The sequence below is a fragment of the Oncorhynchus mykiss genome, chromosome 7, assembly GCF_057628025.1.
Source record: "Oncorhynchus mykiss isolate SJ-2025 chromosome 7, ASM5762802v1, whole genome shotgun sequence".
Lineage (NCBI taxonomy): Eukaryota > Metazoa > Chordata > Actinopteri > Salmoniformes > Salmonidae > Oncorhynchus > Oncorhynchus mykiss.
The window spans coordinates 7752487-7762229 of record NC_143028.1 but is presented as its reverse complement, the minus strand read 5'-3'; positions in this window follow the sequence as shown (position 1 = coordinate 7762229).

The following is a 9743-nucleotide window of genomic DNA, read 5'->3' as shown; positions in this document are numbered from 1 at the left end:
GGTGGTGACAGTGTTTCCTATCCTCAGTGCAGTGGGCAGCTGGGAGGAGGTGTTCTTATTCTCCATGGACTTTACAGTGTCCCAGAACTTTTTTGAGTTTGTGCTGCAGGAAGCAAATTTCTGCTTGAAAAAGCTAGCCTTGGCTTTTCTAACTGCCTGTGTATATTGGTTTCTAGCGTCCCTGAACAGTTGCATATCACGGGGGCTGTTCGATGCTAATGCAGAACGCCATAGGATATTTTTGTGTTGGTTAATTAAGGGCAGTCAGGTCTGGAGAGAACCAAGGGCTACATCTGTTCCTGGTTCTAAATTTCTTGAATGGGGCATGCTTATTTAAGATGGTGTGCAAGGCAGTTAAAAAAAATAACCAGGCATCCTCTACTGACGGGATGAGATCAATATCCTTCCAGGATACCCCGGCCAGGTCGATTAGAAAGGCCTGCTCGCTGAAGTGTTTCAGGGAGCGTTTGACAGTAATGAGTGGGGGTCGTTTGACCGCTGACCCATTACGGATGCAGGCAATAAGGCAGTGATCGCAGAGATCTTGGTTGAATAACAGCAGAGGTGTATTTAGAGGGCAAGTTGGTTAGGATGATATCTATGAGGGTGCCTGTGTTTACGGCTTTGGGGTGGTACCTGGTAGGTTCATTGATAATTTGTGCGAGATTGAGCGTATCAAGCTTAGATTGTAGGATGGCCGGGGTGTTAAGCATGTTCCAGTTTAGGTCACCTAGCAGCACGAGCTTTGAAGATAGATGGGGGGCAATCCGTTCACAAATGGTGTCCAGAGCACAGCTGGGGGCAGAGGGTGGTCTATAGCAGGCGGCAACGGTGAGAGACTTGTTTATAGAGAGGTGGATTTTTAAAAGTAGAAGTTGAAATTGTTTGTGTACAGACCTGGATAGTAGGACAGAACTCTGAATGAAGGAATGAATGAAGGAAAGGAGACAAGGCGAGGAGGAATTGATTACTTCAGACCACTGAGATGCTCCCGCAACGAAGTCATCAGGGAATGGACATATGAGATTGTAACGTGTTGGAACATGGCTGTACTGTCTAGTCAGGAAGCCCTACAGGGCTCGATTTGAGGCAGAAATGAAGGCAATCCAATTTAATGGGAGTTTTCCTGGCGCCTGTTTTAACATTAGTGTGCAGAGATGAGTTAGAGGATCTGTCATGTACTGTCATGTTGTGTCTTGTCTCTGTCCTTTCCCTTCACCCTGTCTCCCTCTGCTGGTCGTTGTTAGGTTACCTTTTCTCCCCCGCTTTCCCCCAGCTGTTCCTTGTCTCCTCTAACTACCCATTCACCCCGTTTCCCACCTGTTCCCTTTTTCCCTCTGATTAGGTCCCTATATCTCTCTCTGTTTCTGTTCCTGTCCTTGTCGGATTCTTGTTTGTTGTGTTTCATGCCTGAGCCAGACTATCGTCATGTTTGCTGTAACCTTGTCCTGTCCTGTCGGAATCTGCCGGTCTATCTGAGCCTACCTATGTTTGGTTATTAAAGAAGCTCTGTTTAAGTTAGTTCGCTTTTGGGTCCTCATTCACTCACCGTAACAGGATCGGCCTGTCTTCTGTATCCCTGGGGGCTGAAGGTTACTGTGTGGGACGCAACACTAGCACTGACACATCTACTGCAGACACTTCTCCTCTCTCCCCCATCTTTTTCTCTCTCCCTCTCTCTCATCGCCATGCTCCTGCTGCCTGTCCCTAGGGTTCTCCTTCTCAAATCAAAATGTATTTGTCACGAGCGCTTACAGTCTAGACCTTACATGCTCATCAGTCTTGCATTGCCATTTAGTCTGTCTCGCCACCAAGGTCCTCCAATGCCCTCATATACTGTACCCCCTGGCCCACTGTTTCTCATGTGTAGACTCACACACACACGCATGCGCACACGCACACACACACACACACACACACACATACACACACACACACACACACACACACACACACACACACACACACACTGGTCATTTCACTATACACCCACTATACACCCTCAGGCACACTTTCTGTTGTGGGGAGAATAGGTTACGAGTCTCATACTTTACTGACTTTGTTTTAAAGCTCAAACACGCGCATGTTGTTCTGCTGTTCCACTCCCCCCCCCCATCTTAACCCTCCATGTCTATGTGGTACCCATAGTAACCAACTACACCACATCCCTTAGGTCCCATTCCATCACTGAAACATACCCACCCCACCCACCCTACCCACACACACATACAGACCACACTCAACAGGCACTGCACAGGTCCACTCATCTCTGCATCATTTGGATGTGCTAATCCAGCGACTCACTGAGCTGAGAGGAGATCGAGGTGATTTAAAGATCAGAGGTTTGGCAGAGACACAGGTGAACAAGTTGCAGCACAACACAGCAGTCGGGGTTAGGTTAGGAGGACGCCAGAGCAATCAATGTCTTCTTATTCACTGCTGCGACTCACTGGTTCACACACACACACATCCTTGCAGGCACCATGTGAATTGAACATCCTTGCAGGCACCATATGAATTGAACATCCTTGCAGGCACCATGTGAATTGAACAACCTTGCAGGCACCATGTGAATTGAACATCCTTGCAGGCACCATGTGAATTGAACATCCTTGCAGGCACCATGTGAATTGAACATCCTTGCAGGCACCATGTGAATTGAACATTCTTGCAGGCACCATGTGAATTGAACATCCTTGCAGGCACCATGTGAATTGAACATCCTTGCAGGCACCATGTGAATTGAACATCCTTGCAGGCACCATGTGAATTGAACATCCTTGCAGGCACCATGTGAATTGAACATCCTTGCAGGCACCATGTGAATTGAACATCCTTGCAGGCACCATGTGAATTGAACATCCTTGCAGGCACCATGTGAATTGAACATCCTTGCAGGCACCATGTGAATTGAACATCCTTGCAGGCACCATGTGAATTGAACATCCTTGCAGGCACCATGTGAATTGAACATTCTTGCAGGCACCATGTGAATTGAACATCCTTGCAGGCACCATGTGAATTGAACATCCTTGCAGGCACCATGTGAATTGAATGTGTGAGGTGTTGGTTACAAGCAGGGAGGCAACTAACCTTTTCCTAACCGACTGAAAACCAGCAGTCTGACAGGAACAAGGAGTGGTTGGGTGAACTATGAGGAGCCTAACCTGAGATATAAACACTTGTGTTGGCTCCCTGAGCCATTGGCTCAATGGGATGATAGTCTGGGGTTCAAATCCTCTGGGTCCCAGAAGAAGAAGAAGATGAGTGAGTATATTAAGAAGAAGAGTGTGTGGGAGAGACACCTGGTGATAGAGATAAAAGGATCCTCACATTGAGGAGGCTGCTTTTGGCGTTTCCACGGCGATGAGAGAGGAGGGACGACAGATGTTGGGGACGAGTAGAGAGCTCAATCAACTCTCCTCCTCTCTCTTCTCTCCTACTCTCTCTCTCTCACACACTCTTTCTCTCCCTGTCTCCTCTCCTCTCTCCTTTCTTTGTACCTCTTCACTTGTCTCCTCTCTTTCTCCATCCCTATCCTCTCTGCCCTCTGTCAGAAGCTTCTGCCTACTTTAACTAACATCGCTAGTTAGCGAGCAGTCTTCTACCTCAGTTAACACCAACCAATGACACATCCATGTCATTATATCACAGCTAATACACTGTGGCGAATGAAAGCTAGCATGTTGTCTCACACAGCTAACAACGCTACTAACTACTAAGACAACACACAGCATCAACAGCCTTATCTCTCCCACTGGTACTCATTGAGCTATGAGAGATCTAAGCCAGGCACATTAATAATGGAACACAAACAAGCAAGTGCGAGGCAGTGTGTTTGTGTGTGCATGTGTGTGAGCATGTGTGTGTTTGTGAGTGTGTGTGAGAGCATCTTTCCTGTGAACAGAAATCCAAAAAGGTTATGAACATCAGTGTCAGAAACATCTGGATTACTGTTCACCTGGAGAGGTTGGAGGTTGTTTTTTCACCTTTGACCTGCTCTTTTAATATCAGAGGCTTCGGTGCCTCAGGGATGGATGTAAATAGCCCAGTGTGTGTGTGTGTGTGTGTGTGTGTGTGTGTGTGTGTGTGTGTGTGTGTGTGTGTGTGTGTGTGTGTGTGTGTGTGTGTGTGTGTGTGTGTGTGTGGTTACTATTGACCCAACCAACATACTTGGCTTAAATCCATCAATATCACTGCTTTAGGAGAAAGAGTAAGATATATACATATGTACATCCACCTACATGCAGCTACCTACACAAATGCACTCAAGTACATATGTTCATATACAAGGATTCAGACCCCTTCACTTTTTCCACATTTTGTTACGTTACAGCCTTATTCTAGAATGGATGAAATCGTCCCCCCCCTTATTAATCTACACACAATACCCCATAATGACAAAGCAAAAACAGTTTTTAGAAATGTTTGCAAACTTTGAAAAATAAATGAAATGTGACATTTACATAAGTATTCAGACCCTTTACTCAGTACTTTGTTGAAACACTTTTGGCAGCGATTACAGCCTTGAGTCTTCTTGGGTATGACGCTACAAGCTTGGCACACCTGTATTTGAGGAGTTGCTCCCATTCTCCTATGCAGATCCTCTCAAGCTTTGTCAGGTTGGATGGGGAGCGTCACTGCACAGCTATTATCAGGTCTCTCCAGAGATGTTCGATCGGGTTCAAGTCCGGGCTCTGGCCGGACCACTCAAGGACATTCAGAAACTTGTCCCAAAGCCACTCCTGCGTTGTCTTCGCCCCAGTCTGAGGTCCTGAAAGCTCTGGAGCAGGTTTTCATCAAGGAACTCTATGCACTTTGCTCCTTTTATCTTTCTCTCAATCCTGGCTAGTCTGCCAGTCCCTGCCGCTGAAAAACATCCCCACAGCATGATGCTGCCACCACAATGCTTTACCGTAGGGATGGTGCCAGGTTTCCTCTTCAGGGCAAAGAGTTCAATCTTGGTTTCATCAGACCGGAGAATCTTGTTTCTCATGGTCTGAGAGTCCTGTAGGTTCCTTTTGGCAAACTCCAAGCAGGCTGTCATGTGCTTTTTACTGAGGAGTGGCTTATGTCTTGCCACTCTACCATAAAGGCCTGATTGGTGGAGTGTTGCAGATGATTGTCCTTCTGGAAAGTTCTCCCATCTCTACAGAGGAACTCTGGAGCTCTGTCAGAGTGGCCATCGGGTTCTTGGTCACCTCCTCGACCAAGGCCATTCTCCCCCGATTGCTCACTTTGGTGGCCAGCTCTAGGAAGAGTCTTGGTGATTCAAAACTTTTTCCATTTAAGAATGATGGAGGCCACTGTTCTTGGGGACCTGCAAAGCTGCAGAAATGTTTTGGTACTCTTCCCCAGATCTGTGACTCGACACATTCCTATCTCGAAGCTCTATGGTCAATTCCTTCGACCTCATGGCTTGGTTTTAGCTCTGACATGCACTGTCAACTGTGGGACCTTATCTAGACTGGTGTGTGCCTTTCCAAATTATGTCCAATCAATTGAATTTACCAGAGGTGGACTCCAAACAAGTTGTAGAAACATCTCGAGGATGATCAATGGAAACAGGATGCACCTGAGCACAATTTTGAGTCTCATAGCAAAGGGTCTGAATACTTATTTAAATAAGGTATTTCTGGTTTTATTTTATTTCTAAAAATCTGTTTTCACATTGTCATTATGGGGTATTGTGTGTAGATTGATGAGGAATTATTTTTATTTAATCCATTTTAGAATAAGGCTGTAACTTAACAAAATGTGGAAAAATTGAAGGGGTCTGAATACTTTCTGAATGCACCGTATAAAAAATACCTCTGAAATGTCTATGGGAAAAGGGCTCCACTGTATCCCCTTGTTCCTGTCCTTCTATGGTAAAATAACCACGTCTCCATGCTTCTTTGTATGAACAACATCCTAACACCCTTAACCAAACACCCCGCAAGAGCGTTACCATGGAAACTAGAGCCTCAGGGTCCGACCGTGGATCACAATGAATGTCTCCCCTGTAATTCTCTCTCACTCTCTCCCACTTTTTCTTTCTTTCTGATTTCCTTTCTTTTTCTCCCTATTTCTTCTCTCTCTCTCTCTCTCTCTCACTCCCACTCGCTCTCTCTTGCTCTCGCTCTCTCAAATAGAATGATTCTCCAGAGACTGATAAAACTCAAGTTGTCAAAGTACCAATGTCACACATCCATATCCTGCCCTCCTTTTATTCAAGTCTTTATTCACATATTCTCAGATGTAGCTTGCAGCACTGTCTGAGGCAGATACTGTGGTCCATATTCTCAGATGTAGCTTGCAGCACTGTCTGAGGCAGATACTGTGGTCCATACAGTATTCTCCTCTGCATATATAGACTCCATCCATACAGATGACAAAAACATTGAAAAGTTTAGATGTCAAAGCTCATGTGAAGGACAGGTCAACTTTACATGAAATCAATGCTCAATCATGCGGTGCAGACATTATCAATGGTTTTTCACCTCTCTCCAAATATGATCACTCACCACCATATGCAACCAATGTAGCATGCAGCGAACATAAGTACAGTGTGTACTTGTTTTACACTTCATTTCCATGTGACTTCAAGCAAGAAATGTAATTATCTCCGGTCCTATGATGCATTGCATTACTGCCTATTGATACACACGCATATCGCACACACACACACACGCACGCACCCACGCACGCACGCACGCACGCACGCACGCACGCACACACACACACACACACACAGCTGTTAAACAAGGTCAGTTTGTTATTTAGGTGAGTTAAAGTAGTATTAAAGTAGTAAAAAGTATTTGGCCCTGTATTCTGTCATTTTGTAGTAATTTTATTGTAAATAAGAATACAAAATGTTTCTAAAGACCACCATGATTACAGATAATCCTGAATGGATCGTCAATAATGATGAGTGAGAAAGTTACAGACACACAAATATCATACCCCCCCTATAAATGCTAACCTCCCCTGTTATGATTTAATGGTGAGAGGTTAGCACGTCTTGGTTGTATGATATTTGTGCGTCTGTAACTTTTTCACTCATCATTATTGACGATCCATTCAGGATTATCTGTAATCATGGTGGTCTTTAGACACTCCTGTGGTTTAGCTGAAGGTAGGTCAGAGTAAGTAACACTCCTGTGGTTTAACTGAAAGTAGGTCAGAGTAAATAACACTCCTGTGGTTTAGCTGAAGGTAGGTCAGAGTAAGTAACACTCCTGTGGTTTAACTGAAAGTAGGTCAGAGTAAATAACACTCCTGTGGTTTAACTGAAGATAGGTCAGAGTAAATAACACTCCTGTGGTTTAGCTGAAAGTAGGTCAGAGTAAATAACACTCCTGTGGTTTAGCTGAAGTTAGGTCAGAGTAAGTAACCCTCCTGTGGTTTAACTGAAAGTAGGTCAGAGTAAATAACACTCCTGTGGTTTAACTGAAGGTAGGTCAGAGTAACTAAAACTCCTGTGGTTTAACTGAAAGTAGGTCAGAGTAAATAACACTCCTGTGGTTTAACTGAAGGTAGGTCAGAGTAAATAACACTCCTGTGGTTTAACTGAAAGTAGGTCAGAGTAAATAACACTCCTGTGGTTTAGCTGAAAGTAGGTCAGAGTAAATAACACTCCTGTGGTTTAGCTGAAAGTAGGTCAGAGTAAATAATACTCCTGTGGTTTAGCTGAAGGTAGGTCAGAGTAAATAACACTCATGTGGTTTAACTGAAAGTAGGTCAGAGTAAATAACACTCCTGTGGTTTAACTGAAGGTAGGTCAGAGTAAATAACACTCCTGTGGTTTAACTGAAAGTAGGTCAGAGTAAATAACACTCCTGTGGTTTAACTAAAAGTAGGTCAGAGTAAATAACACTCCTGTGGTTTAGCTGAAGGTAGGTCAGAGTAAATAACACTCCTGTGGTTTAACTGAAGGTAGGTCAGAGTAAATAACACTCCTGTGGTTTAACTGAAAGTAGGTCAGAGTAAATAACACTCCTGTGGTTTAACTGAAGGTAGGTCAGAGTAAATAACACTCCTGTGGTTTAGCTGAAAGTAGGTCAGAGTAAATAACACTCCTGTGGTTTAGCTGAAGGTAGGTCAGAGTAAGTAACACTCCTGTGGTTTAACTGAAAGTAGGTCAGAGTAAATAACACTCCTGTGGTTTAACTGAAGGTAGGTCAGAGTAACTAAAACTCCTGTGGTTTAACTGAAAGTAGGTCAGAGTAAATAACACTCCTGTGGTTTAACTGAAGGTAGGTCAGAGTAAATAACACTCCTGTGGTTTAACTGAAAGTAGGTCAGAGTAAATAACACTCCTGTGGTTTAGCTGAAAGTAGGTCAGAGTAAATAACACTCCTGTGGTTTAGCTGAAAGTAGGTCAGAGTAAATAACACTCCTGTGGTTTAGCTGAAGGTAGGTCAGAGTAAATAACACTCATGTGGTTTAACTGAAAGTAGGTCAGAGTAAATAACACTCCTGTGGTTTAACTGAAGGTAGGTCAGAGTAAATAACACTCCTGTGGTTTAACTGAAAGTAGGTCAGAGTAAATAACACTCCTGTGGTTTAACTGAAAGTAGGTCAGAGTAAATAACACTCCTGTGGTTTAACTAAAAGTAAGTCAGAGTAAATAACACTCCTGTGGTTTAGCTGAAGGTAGGTCAGAGTAAATAACACTCCTGTGGTTTAACTGAAGGTAGGTCAGAGTAAATAACACTCCTGTGGTTTAACTGAAAGTAGGTCAGAGTAAATAACACTCCTGTGGTTTAACTGAAAGTAGGTCAGAGTAAGTAACTGGCTGCCAAGTGGGCGTCATATCACTGTTCTGTCTCTGGCATATCATGTTGCCAAGTACATTGCTAGTGAATGACCAGTCCTTTAGAGTACTGGTAGGGAGCGGCATGGAATCCTGGGTAGGGAGCCATGTTTGGCTGAATCTCTTTAACATTTACAAGAGCCATGATGATGCTATCTCATGACTGGTGGACCTATTTACCTTTGACCTTACAGCTGAGCACAGGTCATGGGGGATTGCCTGTCAGCATGGAACATACTTGACACCAGGTGTGTGTACACCTGGTTTACTTCTGTGTGTGTGTGTGTGTGTGTGTGTGTGTGTGTGTGTGTGTGTGTGTGTGTGTGTGTGTGTGTGTGTGTGTGTGTGTGTGTGTGTGTGTGTGTGTGTGTGTGTGTGTGTGTGTGTGTGTGTGTGCGTGCATGCGTGCGTGCGTGCGTGCGTGCGTGCGTGCGTATATCCATCCTCCCCCATCAGCTGTGTGTCCTCAGCAGGGAAGTGTTTCTCTCCTGCACTCTTCAGACGACTAGAAAGCAAACAAACACTTTCACATCTAACCGCTCAACAAAAAAAACATCTTTAAACAAATAAGGCCTCTTTGATACCCAGATATTCTACTGTATAAAGAGAGACACAGGTGGTGTTTTCATTAAGAAGAAAATACCTCCCTCTGCTTTTCCCAGAATCCTGTGTTGTTTCTCCCAGCAGGCTCTGCGCCCTGTCAGCCCATTGGGTGGCGTGGCCCGGGGAGAGATGGAAGGAGGTGGAGGAAGGGGTTAGAGGTTACAAGACTATTTCCTTTTCTTTCCACCTGTCTAGTTATTTTCAGATCAGTGCAGATGTGGAAAGGGGGTGATACATTGGCCGTGTTCAAGAGCATCAAAACGACTGCAGGTGACTGCTAATTGACTGATCTACAAATCACCTTACATCAGAAATAACACGTATTATTATTTGTATATCAGTC